Here is a 14,463-nt window from a genome sequence, read left to right on the forward strand (position 1 = left end):
CAGCCTGCCTCTGTTCAACCAGACGATCCAACATGGCCAGGGTGGAATTCCACTGTGTTCGAACATCTTTGATGAGACAGCGCTGGGGCAGGTTCAGCTCCATCTGCATGGCTTCCAGGGATGCTGAGGCACCACCCGAGCGGTGGAAATGACCCACCGTTTTCCTAGCCGCTTTCAACAGGGGGTCCATTCCCTGGTAGATGCACAAAAATGTCTGAACCACCAGGTTCAGTACGTGGGCCAGACAGGGGATGTGGGTGAGGTCTCCCTGGTGGATGGCAGCAACAAGGTTGGCCCCATTGTCGGACACCACCTCTCCGACTCTCAGGCCTCTGGGGGTCAGCCAACTCCTCTTCTGCTCTTGGAGTTTGGCCAGGACATGGTCTGCCGTCAGTCTGTGCTTCCCCAGGCTGACCATCTCCAGCAGCGCTTGGCAGTGGTGGGCCTTCACACTGCTGCTGAGGCGGGGGTGTTTGGCGGCGGCAGGTTTGCCGGAGGGTGGAACCGGATCAGAGGAACCTGCTGCACTTCCCCTGACCCTGCTGCGGGGTGGCACAACCCACTGGCTTGATGATGCTGCTTTCCCCTCCTCACCCCCTTCCACCTAACTGACTCAATGAGTGGTAAAGGACAGGTAGCGGCCTGTCCCAAGCCGGCTTGACCATAAGTCCATGATCACATGGTTCCGCTCCCCTAACGCATGGTCTAGGCCATGTTCCCCATTGGCCATCGTGAAGCGATGCAGTGCTGGGATGGCCGTACGGGAAAAGTAGTGCAGGCTGGGGATATGCCAATCCGGCGATGCACACTTGTCGCTCCCCTCCTGCACAAGGGAGTATGGGAGGAGCTGGGAGGACATGCCCCCGTGCAAGCAGGCCGTTCAGCTGGCGGATGCGACGGCTGCCAGGAGGCTGAGCCTTGACAACAAATGACTCGCTCAGCAGTGTCTGGTGGCGTTTTTTACTTGCACGGGATGAGGAGAAGGGAGCAGAGGAGACCGCTGAGGACTGGCTGCCTGAACAGGCCTCAGTGTCAGCAGGAGTGGCAAAGGGGATTCTGGTGGTGCTTTTTGCTGGAACACTGCCAGCGCCAGCTTCCTTCAGCCTCTTTAACTCCTCATGCTCAACATAATGCTTTTTTTGCCAGACGGTTGAAGCTGGAGGTGCCGTAGTTGGAGGGGCTGCAACCTCTGCTCAGCTTCATCTGGCACAAGTTACAAACTGGTTGCAAGTTACAAGCTTGCAAGTTACAAACTGGCTGTCCACTGAAGGCAGGTCAAAGAACTGCCAGATTGGGGATAGAAATTTGCCCTTAGTTACACCCTGAATGATCTGCTTTTTTTTTTTTTTTTTTTTTTTCTCCCTGCGGTGGTTGGGGCCTGGGGTTGAGTGGTGCGGCTGGTGGTAGCGGCAGAAGATAATGCAGCAGGCTATGGGTCCCGCATTCTACGCCCACTGCTGCTCCTGCCAATGTCAGCAATGCTGATCCCCCTTGACAGACCCACAGATGCATCCTCCTCCTCAGACTCAGAGCCAACATCCCCCTCCTGTGGATGGTAGTCTTGGTCTTTCATCTCGTCATCATTATCAGCATCATACTCCACCCCCCCCAAACAACTGCTGGGATGTTGTTGACCCCCCCAAACTCTTCTGCTGACACATCAGGCACGGACTCCCCCCAACAATCACCGTCACCATCTGTGTCTCCTCCACATACCCCATTGCGCCCAGAATATCCTCCTCGAACTCACTGGTAACAGCCCTGATTGCGCTCGCGGTGCCTGGCGTAAAGAGCATGCTGACTGAGGGTAAGCTGCCCGCTGGGGTCGACATGCACTTGCTGGGCGGCTGCTGCTTCTCCTGCGAACAGGAGTGGTGGTGGGGGTGGAGCTCTCTGTTGCAGAGCTGGTGGTGGCCTGCTCATCCACCATCAACTGCATCACAGGCTATGTGTCTTTCCTCCGGTTGTATGGGGGCATTGGAAAGCCTCCCCGTGGCGCTCCTGGATAGTGCTAATGTAGCATGAACGAATTCCCGCAGGGCGACTGCTTTGCGGTATTGGTTTTCTGACCCTGCATAGTTTGGCATGCAAAAGCAAATGCATATTTGCATGAGCATTGCCTCATGAATAGCCACTTAGGCCAGATTTGGAAAGGCAGACTTGCTAGGGTTAAACTTGGTGTTTGAGCACGCATACATTTTTCTCATGGAAAGCGAGTTCAGCATACGTGGTCTTTATACATGTGATTCTTCATATGTAGTTTATCTATTAAAATGCCCATGTGGGCTGTTATATGTGGGAGAGACCACCCAGCGTCTGCGTGAACGTATCTCCTCCTCGCATAAATCTGCTATCAGGGCCGGGAATATGACTCAATCTGTCTCGGCCCACTTTACTCAATTCCGCCACTCTATACCACAGCTCCGGGTACAGGTTATAGATGGGGTTCCTGCTCATTTTAGGAGTGATAGGGAAAGAGAATTACTTAAGCGGAAGGCGGGTTGGATCAGGAGACTGGGTACCCTGGGAGGGGGTGGACTCAACCGTGATTATGACTTATCCTTTTGCATTTAATTTGGATAGAATTTGTGTATATGTTGTGCCTCTGCTTATATGTGTGCGGTTAGTCATACTGTGACTGCTGGGTCCAGGTGTGTGTGTTTCCCCTACTGGGTTACACTATTAGTACACTGGGCGTTGCTGTTTTCTGATGTATGATTCTCTTTATTGCTATAGTACTTTGTACATCTGGTACCATGTTGAATTATTTTGAGAGGTCTTTTACCTATTGTGGACCCTCAGCTCTACTATACCAAGCATTTCGGCCTTTTTCTATTTTTTTTTAATGTTTTTGTCTTTACTAGTATTTTATTATGATGTTATTGCGTCTGTACACGTCGTTTTTGCGTGTTTATGCGTTTTGTTCTCATACTTGAGAGCAGATATACGGTTCCATATCGGTTTTCCGCTTACATTTTTCTGCATCATCAGGACTGTTTTACGCATGGAAGCGTCTGACGTCATGACGCTCAGGTTCTGCTTTTTGTTTCCTTTTTCCGGTTTCTGGCGGCTCGCATCTTCCATTGCCCTCTGGGAGATTGGGAGGAGCAATACGACTAAGCTGTGGTTCCCCATCAGGTCCTCCTAGGCTGGTGAGTGCTGATTGGTCCATATGGGTCTGACACTTTTTTAAATTGTGCTGTTGCAACGGCTACCCATTTAAATATCTGTCTTCCATCAGGTCCTCTCATTATGCTTTGTGCTATGATTGGACACTGGTGTTCACATGTATCCTGGTGCTATGTGATCGGTCCATGTGACCTTATTGAGAATGTATATAAATGCTTTTGTGGTTGTTATTTCTCTGTGAGCCTGTACAGCTTGAGGAAGGAGTTCATCTCCAAAACAGCGTCTGTCGCTGTCCCTGGGCTTCATCTTTTATGCAATAAAGAGCTTAAAGGGGAGCTGAAGAGAGGTATATGGAGGCTGCCATGTTTATTTCCTTTTAAGCAATACCAGTTGCCTGGCAGCCCTGCTGATCCTCTGCCTCTAATACTATTAGCCATAGCCCCTGAACAAGCATGCAGCAGATCAGGTGTTTCTGACTTTAAAGTCAGATCTGACAAGACTAGCTGCATGCTTGTTTCTGGTGTTATTCAGATACTACTGCAGAGAAATAGACCAGCAGGGCTGCCAGGCAACTGGTATTTATTAAAAGGAAATAAATATGGCAGCCTCCGTATACTTCTTACTTCAGTTCCCCTTTAAATACATCTTCGTGGTGCTGCTGATCTCTACCCTTCATGCTTTGGGAGCTGCTGAACTACAGCGCCATATCAGCCTAGCACACGTCTACCCTCACTAGGGTGCCTGTCTAGTGTGGTGTACTAAATAACTACAAATAATACAGTAATCCTTATGGGCGTCTGCACATATGGCAATTTTGGGCGTCTGCCCCCCCCCCCCCCCCCCCTGGCTGCGTGCCCGTGCGGCCAGCAGGAGGGGAGCAGCACAGAGAAGAGGGAGAGCTATGAGCACAGCGGGGAAGGGTGGACGTCTTCCCCCCCCCCCCCCCCCCCCCCCCCTTCCCTCACCTTAGGGCTCTCCCTCCCTCGCTCTCCCCTCCGGAGAGAAGTGTTGTGCAGCGTTTGGCAGCGGGCGGGACTCCGTCTCGCTCCAAGCGCATACAGGGCTGGTGCACACCGAGCTGGTTTTGTGGAGTTTTTGCAGCCACTTGCGGCTGCGGATGCGCTTGGTCAATGTATCTCAATGGGGTGGTTCACGCCAGAGCGGGAGGCGTTTTGCTGAAACGCATACTCCCGGGCTGAGGCATTTTTTGGATTGTGGAGGCGTTTCTGCCTCAATGTTAAGTATAGGAAAACCGCAAACCGCTCTGAAAAAATGGCAGTTCAGAGCGGTTTTGCAGGTGGTTTTGTTACAGAAGCTGTTCAGTAACAGCTTTACTGTAACAATATCTGAAATCCACCAAAAACGCTTCACAAAACCGCAAAACGCTAGCTGAAACGCTACAGAAAAATAAAAAGCGTTTCAAAATCTGCTAGCATTTTGCGGATCTGCTAGCGGTTTTTGGTGTGCACCAGAGGAGTTTTTCTGAGCGTTTTAGGTTTTTAAATCTGCTGCTAATGTTATCCTATGTGTCTGTGCACACTGGTGGAGCAATGAGGTTTTGTAAAAATCCCCATAGCATTACATTGGGAAGAGCTTTTAGAGGTTTCAAAAGCTCTTCCCAATGTAATGCTATGGGGATTTTTACAAAACCTCATTGCTCCAGTGTGCACAGACACATAGGATAACATTAGCAGCAGATTTAAAAACTCAAAACGCTCAGAAAAACTCCTCTGGTGCACACCAAAAACCGCTAGCAGATCCGCAAAATGCTAGCAGATTTTGAAACGCTTTTTATTTTTCTGTAGCGTTTCAGCTAGCGTTTTGCGGTTTTGTGTAGCGGTTTTGGTGTAGTAGATTTCATATATTGTTACAGTAAAGCTGTTACTGAACAGCTTCTGTAACAAAAACGCCGGCAAAACCGCTCTGAACACGCGTTTTTCAGAGCGGTTTGCGTTTTTCCTATACTTAACATTGAGGCAGAAACGCATCCGCAATCCAAAAAATGCCTCACCCCGGGAGGATTCGTTTCTGCAAAACGCCTCCCTCTCTGGTGTGCACCACCCCATTGAGATACAGTGACCAAGCGGATCCGCAGCCGCAAGCGGCTGCAGAAACGCTGAAAAAGCCGCTCGGTGTGCACCAGCCCTTAGGCCTGGTGCACACCAAAAACGCTAGCAGATCCGCAAAACGCTAGCAGATTTTGAAACGCTTTTTCTTTTTCTGTAGCGTTTCAGCTAGCATTTTGCGGTTTTGTGAAGCGTTTTTGGTGTAGTAGATTTCATGTATTGTTACAGTAAAGTTGTTACTGAACAGCTACTGTAACAAAAAACGCCTGGCAAACCGCTCTGAAGTGCCGTTTTTCAGAGCGGTTTGCGTTTTTCCTATACTTAACATTGAGGCAGAAACGCATCCGCAATCCAAAATCTGCAGCAGCCCGGGAGTATACGTTTCTGCAAAACGCCTCCCGCTCTGGTGTGCACCAGCCCATTGAAATACATTACTCAAGCGGATCCGTACCCGCAAGCGGATCGCAAACCGCAGCAGAACCGCTCTGGTGTGCACTAGGCCTTAGAGTGCAAGTCACCAGGATTTTTAATTTGTTGCTCAGAAAATAAACTTCATGAAATCAATCCTGTGCCTGTACTGGTGTCGGGACGCACTACTGCTGAGTAGGGGGGAGCATAATCAGCCTCTCACCCAGCTGATTAATTTAGGCCCCACAAACTCATCTTTGATGATACCATCCCAAACCAGTACTCCACCTCCACCTTGCTGGCGTCTGAGTCGGACTGGAGCTCTCTGCCCTTTACCAATCCGGCCACGGGCCCATCCATCTGGCCCTTCAAGACTCACTCTCATTTCATCAGTCCATAAAACCTTAGAAAAATCAGTCTTGAGATATTTCTTGGCCCAGTCTTGACGTTTCAGCTTGTGTGTCTTGTTCAGTGGTGGTCGTCTTTCAGCCTTTCTTACCTTGGCCATGTGTCTGAGTATTGCACACCTTGTGCTTTTGGACACTCCAGTGATGTTGCAGCTCTGAAATATGGCCAAACTGGTGGTAAGTGGCATCTTGGCAGCTGCACGCTTGACTTTTCTCAGTTCATGGGCAGTTATTTTGCGCCTTGGCTTTTCCACACGCTTCTTGCGACCCTGTTGACTATTTTGAATGAAACGCTTGATTGTTCAATGATCACGCTTCAGAAGCTTTGCAATTTTAAGAGTGCTGCATCCCTTTCACACACAAGCAATAGAACACAGCAGTACATGCATCCAGCTACATTTTAAATTGGTCAGCAGGTGCTCGTCAGCCAATCAGGATGCACTGTCATACACCCTTTACCTGCCATACCACATCTAGCAGCCATTAGCATTCAGGTGGGAGGCTTCAGTTGGACGCCATCGCAAGATTGCGTCGCTAGCAGGACCGCCCCGTGCAGGCATTCCTCCCACAGGGGTCCCTCCCTAACCGCTCACCTGTCCGCCATGTCCTAGAGCTGAAAGAAAACGTTTAAAAACACACGATTGGTTCACATGATGGCCAGGGGCCCCGGGCCCCTCTCACTGGCCGGGGCCCCAAGGCCAACACGCGATACCTGGAGGGGAGTGCAGGTGGGCCTGGACCTCTCACATCCAGGCTCTGGACCTCTCACATCCAGAAAACCCACCAACACTGCCTCCATACTGAATGCTAAATCCACCACACACAAGCAATAGAACTTGTAAGATATCTCACTATTTTTGACTTTTCTGAGCCTGTCAAGTCCTTCTTTTGACCCATTTTGCCAAAGGAAAGGAAGTTGCCTAATAATTATGCACACCTGATATAGGGTGTTGATGTCATTAGACCACACCCCTTCTCATTACAGAGATGCACATCACCTAATATGCTTAATTGGTAGTTGGCTTTCGAGCCTATACAGCTTGGAGTAAGACAACATGCATAAAGAGGACGATGTGGTCAAAATACTCATTTGCCTAATAATTCTGCACTCCCTGTACAGTTGCACTGAAGCATACTGTTAAATGCTTCTAAACTGCTTCATAGGTAATGTGCAATGCAGCTTCCCTTCCACTGGTATATTTGTACAGGATACACAATATGAGTCTTGGGCTTATCCATGGCATGGAGGGGGAGGAGTTAACTTTTGGGGAGGGGTGGAGTTAACTAGGGATGATCAATGAGATGTAAATTTCTCTTAACATTAAATGACTTGTAAATGTTATATGCAGCTTTGAAGTTGGACCAATCAGAATGACATTCTGTCACTTTTTTATTTTGGACAGGTTCAGCTGTATAATTTTCATGAAATTTGAATGACGGTAATCCATTCCCAGAATTCACACACTCCATAGAATAAACCATACAATAAATCACAGCCATGCCAAACCCACTCTGCTGGTGAGTCTCAGGAGGAAGAGTTGAGCAAGTGAGATCTCATGAAACGGACATCTGTTGATAACACTGTTGCCATGCATTTAGCTATGATAGTGTAACGATCGGTGTCAGCACACAGAGAGAATCTGATTATTGGTGATCTGCAGTTTCACCAAGAATACAGATCTATACCTGATTATGGATGATCTGCAGAATCATCAATAATCCAAGTATAGCTAACCTCTGGACACCTATATAGTGTGAGTGTTTGGTGCAACAGTAATGACTTTGAGTAAGACCACCCGAGGAGCAGGTGGTCCTTGGCAGTATGGGAAATGCCTCCCTTTGGAAAGTGCAAAAACCTTCCAGCAGCCTGAGAGATCCAAAGGGGTGGAGCCCCAGGCTGGATAGTAGGAAGGCCCTGTGGCTGAGTGACACCTAGAAGGTGGGTGTCACAAGCAGGTCTAGAGACTAATCTCTCAATGGAGAGGGATAGCTCTCAAGGTCGGGCAAGCCAGGTCGGCAACACACGGACAGATAAGATACAGAGACAGAAGGCTGATTCGGTAACCAAGGGCAGGCAGGGTTGGCAACAGGTAATCAGATATGTGTAGGTACCGAATCAGAAAGCAGAGGGATAGTCAGGAATGCTATAGGTCATAACAGATAACAAACAATGCCTAGTCTTAGGTGTGAGGTCCGTGGTCTCAACACCCTGGAACTAGCCTGAAGTATAATACAATAATAACACAGAAGTAATCTGGCTCAGTGTGAATTCCCAGGTCCACCTGGTTCTAACACAGTGTGGGATCTGACTATGGTCTGAGTGCTTCCACGTAGTGTTCGCAACGGCAGACAACTTGAGACTGACCAGCAGTAACTATATATAGAGCGGCACTCCCCATCACCGATCAACCAATAGTCACTTGCTCTGAGGTCAGCTGACCAGCCTGGTCAGCTGATCACTCCTCGTTTGTCATAAAGGTTCTGCTTCTCAGCGCACGCATTCCTCAACCTGTGTGAACTAACAGACCCAGCCACACCAGACGCACGCTGCTGCGTGCAAATCGCCGCGCTGGATGCGGAATCAGCCGCCTTGCTGCCAGTACACACGGCGGCTTTTCCGCGATCTATTACAGATAGGCAGATTTCAGCATGAAGTTTCTCAGGAATCCGGCCGCAGCTGTTCCCCAGTGTGTAAGTGTACCCCCTGTGTGTGCGCATTTATACATGACCTGTCCTGTGTCGTCCACCACGCCAATTTCCATCCATCTTCGGAATATGCCGCTCTTCCATACACACCACCGGCACACGGCATGCAGTGTGTGACATCACACAAGCATCGTGTGCTATGCGCTGGTGGCATGTATGGAAAAGCGGCGCATTCTGAAGACTAATGGACACCGCCTGGTGGGCGACATAGGACAGGTCATGTATAAATGCGCACACACAGGGGATACATTTACACACTGGGGAACAGCACCCGGGATTTCTGTTTTGTCTGTTGCTCATCCCAATATCACTCGCTATGACCGCCGTGCACCTGATTGACCATTGCTGACTGACATCTTGCAGCATGTTCAACTGGGCATGCGGTTCGCGGCACTTCCCCCCAATTTCATAATTATGGACAGGGCTGCTCATCACGGATTAATTACGAGTAACCACGGTGGTTACTCATGGTTCAAATGAGCTTTAATTGCTGCGGCTAGATGCGGCAGGGTTAATTACCCATAATGCCGCTCTCCGCCCAGCGTTTCAATGAGCTCACAAGTGTCCTAATGGACGTATTGCAAGCCTCGATATGGAGCACTTCCTCCTTCCGGCTACGCGTCCATTAGGACACTTGTGAGCTCGTTGAAACGCTGGGCGGAGAGCAGCATTATGGGTAATTAACCCCGCCGCATCTAGCTGCTCAGCTGCATAAATTAAAGCTTATTTGAATCGCGAGTAACCACTGTGGTGATTAATCTGTGATGAGCGTCCTTGATTATGGAATTGGGATGGTCGATAGCTGCGAGTCGTGTCATGTATGGGTACCTTTTACTATGTTGCAATCTCTCCCTGACACAATAGTTATCTTCCTGGCTCTGTCTACCTCCTTACTCATATAACATTATTTTTATATGTTTGCACATATTTAAAATGTTAAACTTTTTCCCCATAGTGCCCCTTTAAGCAAGGTAGATAGAAAAAACTACAACGTTCACTGTCTGGAATCCCAACTAAGGGCTGGTGCACCCCAAGAGCGGTTCTGAGCGTCACTCACAAGATGGAGTGACTAACCCCTCCCTCCACCCTTCTATATATGTGCTGCCTGTGGTGGGATCTCCTTTCATTGGCTGTTGGGCCTTGCTGTGCTTTCTGTTGGGTTTGCTGAAGCTGATGCCCACTCCACTCTTCCTGCCAAACTTTGGCACTGTTAGGCCTCATTTCCTCTGACGCCTGGTGCACACCAAAACTCGCTAGCAGATCCGCAAAATGCTAGCAGATTTTGAAACTCTTCTTTTTCTGTAGCGTTTCAGCTAGCGTTTTGCGGTTTTGTGAAGCATTTTTGGTGTAGTAGATTTCATATATTGTTACAGTAAAGCTGTTACTGAACAGCTACTGTAACAAAAACGCCTGCAAAACCGCTCTGAACTGCCGTTTTTCAGAGCGGTTTGCGGTTCTTCTATACTTTACATTGGAGGCAGAAATGCCTCCGCAATCCAAAAAAATGCCTCACTCTGCAAGTATGCGTTTCAGCAAAACACCTCCCGCTCTGGTGTGCACCACCCCATTGAGATACATTACCCTAGCGTATCCGCAGCCGCAAGCAGCTGCAAAAAAACGCCGAAAAACCCGCTCGGTGTGCACCAGCCCAAACAGATAGGCAGTGAGATTCCTCTGAAACTCTTCCTGAGCACACAGAAAAAGAGGAAAAGAGGCCTTACTGGCTGTTGCTTTGACCACTAGGTTGGCAAGATGCCAAGTGAGGCTTTTTCATGTGATAGTTCTGTAACTGCGAAAGGTGAAACGCGCACACACACCACATACACTGTATACACACACTGTACACACACACACCACATACACGGTATACACAGACTGTACACACACACGTGTGTATACACACACACACACACCACATACACGGTATACACAGACTGTACACACACACGTGTGTACACACACACACACCACATACACTGTATACACACACTGTACACACACACCACATACACGGTATACACAGACTGTACACACACACACACACACACACACACACACACACACACACACACACACACACACACACACACACACACACACACACACACACACACACACACACACACACACACACACACACACACACACACACACACACACACACACACACACACACACACACACACACTGTACACAGTGCAGAAATTCAGATCGCCGGGGTCCTCAACCTCCCAGGCTTCACACACCTGGTCCGCCGGTGCTCAGACACTCAATGGTTCACCACTCCACCCGTATATTCACAGTAACAAAGGAACGAGGTCGGCACTCCAATGGCGATAATAAACTTGCGTTTATTTAAGGTTGCAAACACGACATGTTTCGGGGTCACCCCCTTCCTCAAGTGTACAAACAACCCTGACACACTGTCTTCTAATATACTCCAACCCCTTAAGTGCACCACACCCTTCAAACCAGGACACACCCCTCTGGTCACCTGACCAAGGTGATGTCGTACAGATTAACCCCTTAGGATCAATCAATACTTCATTACTTGCTGGGCACTACACATATAATGTCTACCCAGAAAAAACACTAAGGTAAACATGAGCGAAAGCATACATAAGCCTAAGCAATAGCACAGCTATTCCAACCATATTAGAGATGTCAATTGAATCAATTTATGCAGTGACTCACAAACCCAGGGATACGACACGTTCCCTTTCTCCACCGCCCACCACACGATGACACTCATCATGACCTAAGGGAGAAAACACATCATAAGACAATTATCAGCAGAGAAAACATTATATTCAACTTGTGACACATCACAGGAAGCATTTTAAACTAAACATATCGTTTAAACCTTTGGGGCTCACTGAATCAAGCCTCCTCATCCATCTTGCCTCCTTCTGCAGCAATAATCTATCCCTATCTCCTCCTCTAGTGAGTGGGGGTACATGGTCTAGCACCATCCATTTGAGCTGCGACACACCGTGTCCACGGGTGTGGAAATGCCTTCCCACCGGTGTGTGGCTGCTCAGTTTGGACGGATCAAACCCTCGGATAGAGCCCCTGTGTTCCTGTATTCTGGTCTTCACATCTCTTGTGGTCTTCCCCACATACAGCATTCCACAGGGGCACTTCAATGCATAAACCACAAACTCACTGCAGCAAGTATACATAGATTGAATTTTAATTTGTTTCCCAGAATATGGGTGCATGATATGCTCACCTTTAATAATTGCGCTGCAGCAGTTGCAGTTCATGCATGGAAACGTCCCCCGTTTTCTGGTGAGCTTGCTCATCTCAACACATCTTTCAGAAAGGTCAACCTTACTGACCATGTTTCTTATTGTTTTCCCTCTTTTATATGAAAACAATGGGGGTTCCCTAAACAATTCTCCATACGTGGGATCCTGCTGCAACACTGGCCAATATTTATTGACAATTCGCCTAACTGCCCCTGATTGATTGCAGTAGGTTTGGACAAACGGGATCTTTTTAGAGATTTGATCAATTTTAGGTTTCCCCTTCAATAATGCCTCTCTATCGGTCACGCCCACCTCTTTTCTCACTTTCTCCAGTGTTTTAGGGTCATAACCTTTAGACACAAATTTAGTTGTCAATTTCTCAGCGGCCGCCTGATACCCCTCATCTGTGGATGCTATCCTCCTGGCTCTTAAAAATTGTCCCTTCGGGATGGCTTTAAGAACATTGCGATGATGAAAACTATCCACTCGGAGCAAGTTGTTACGATCTGTTGGCTTCGTGTACAGATCTGTACGCAACCCCTCCTGTGATACAGAAATGGAAACATCCAAATACTGTATTACTCTATCCGAGTAATCCATAGTGAACTTAATGGTAGAATGAGCAGCATTAGCTTCATTCACCATTTGTTGCAGCTTCTCAACCTCTCCCTGCCACACAATCAGGATGTCATCGACAAACCTATAATAACCAACAATTTCTTTGCAATATTTGACATTCTTAACAAACATTTGCTGTTCAAGCTTGTACATGAACAGATTGGCAAATGATGGGGCCACCGGCGATCCCATACTCGTGCCCTGTTTTTGTAAATAATACTCATTGCCGAACTTAAAGTAGTTGTTCACCAACACCATCTCCAAGCAATCAAGCAGGAAAAAGATTAAATGATTATCCATGGAGGTTTCCAATAGCAACTCCTCAATGTATCTCATCCCCTCCTCATGAGGAATTGAGGTGAATAAGCTCTGTACATCAAGGGTTGCAAGTATCACCCCCTCAAAATCAACATTCAGAACTTTCAACCTTTGCAGTAAGTCAGTCGTATCTTTTAAGCACGAGGGTATCCCCTTAACCAAATCCTGCAGATAATGATCCACAAATTTAGACAATGGATACAGTACTGACCCCACAGCTGAAACTATTGGGCGACCGGGGGGCTGAGTCAAGTTTTTGTGTATCTTCGGTAGTAAGTACAAAAGTGGAACCTGTGGATGCTCCACCTCTAAGAACTCCGCAGTACCCTTTGTAATCAGGCCCAATAACAATGCATCATTCACCATGTGATCCACTTTGGTCTTAATGACCCATGTAGGGTCATTTCTACATATTTCATAATGGCCAGGTACTTGTAACTGTCTGAGAGCCTCTTGTACGTACTGTTCTTTGTCAAGGACAACAGTGGCACCCCCTTTATCTGCTTTGATGACCATAATGCTGTCATTACTCTTTAATGATTTCAATGCTTGTTTCTCGTCACATGTTAGATTATCTTTACACCTGTGACCCTTGTTGCCCCAATCGCTCTGCACCTCAGTATAAACAAGGTTTTTAAACATTTGTAGAGATGGTGTCATCAAATCCGGCATCCACTTACTCTTTTTCCTCAGTGTGCCACTCGAGGTAACACCTGTAGAATCCTTGAAACACATCTTTAACTGTAGGCTTCTAATAAACCTGTGGAACTCTATTTCCCAGTCAAAAAAGTCACGGGAAAAAACAGGTATGAAGCCTAACCCCTTATCCAACACCGACTGCTCTGCCTCTGTTAACACATGTGCAGAAATGTTCACCACTAGGGTGCTTACCTCTTCCCCTGTTTCCCCCTGTTCCTCCGAGGGTAGTGGTCGCGTGGAAGGGGTGCCCTGGGGTTGCGGCGAGGCTTTGCTGAATCTACTCCTCTGCCTGCCCCTCCTTTGCCGCTTCCCCCTCCCGTGTCTGTGGGATCCTGGCCTCCCTGAAAATCCTGTTGGTGGTCAGTTGATTCGGAGGCCGAGCTGCAGTCAGCCCCTGTACTTCCCCCGCTGCCGTCCGGCTGTGCAGGGCCCTGCGGGTGCTGTCCCCGCGGTTTCCTCGGTCTCCGCTGCGAGTGCCTTGGCTGCCGATGTGGCCTGGGATTTCCTCCACTTCCTGCAGCCCCACTTCCGGGTGTGTCACCTCCTTCTGGGGCCGGCTGGGGACGGCGCTGGGTACGACGTTCCGTCTTCCAGGTGTAAACTCTACCCAGCCTGTAGTCCTCAGCGTCCCTGGCGATCTTACCCTGCTTTCTCTGCAGAATCACCTGGCGGGCCTCCTCTAGTTTCTCCTGTTGCTCCTGGCACAAGCTGACAAACTGCTCCTCCGGTAATGTGGACCTTACTTTATCCTCTTTCTCCGCAATCTGTTTCTTAAGGCCAGTCACTTTTACGTGTAGCCTTTCCACAGTTAGCAACATTCACACTGTACACACACACACACACTGTACACACACACACACA

At 48.4% G+C, this 14,463-nt stretch overlaps 1 protein-coding gene and 1 long non-coding RNA gene across 2 annotated transcripts in view; one reads left to right on the forward strand and one right to left on the reverse strand.

The window, feature by feature from the left end:
• The window catches only part of TEN1 (TEN1 subunit of CST complex), a 96,763-nt gene that overhangs the window by 37,653 nt on the left and 44,647 nt on the right, over positions 1-14,463 (forward strand). The window lies entirely within an intron of this gene.
• Positions 11,048-14,400, reverse strand: LOC137541481 (uncharacterized). Its single transcript, XR_011025175.1, has 2 exons — positions 13,795-14,400; positions 11,048-11,474 (listed from the first exon to the last, which is right to left on the reverse strand). It is a non-coding gene; the product is annotated as an uncharacterized lncRNA (long non-coding RNA).

The sequence above is a fragment of the Hyperolius riggenbachi genome, chromosome 12 (assembly GCF_040937935.1).
Source record: "Hyperolius riggenbachi isolate aHypRig1 chromosome 12, aHypRig1.pri, whole genome shotgun sequence".
Taxonomy (NCBI): Eukaryota; Metazoa; Chordata; class Amphibia; order Anura; family Hyperoliidae; genus Hyperolius; species Hyperolius riggenbachi.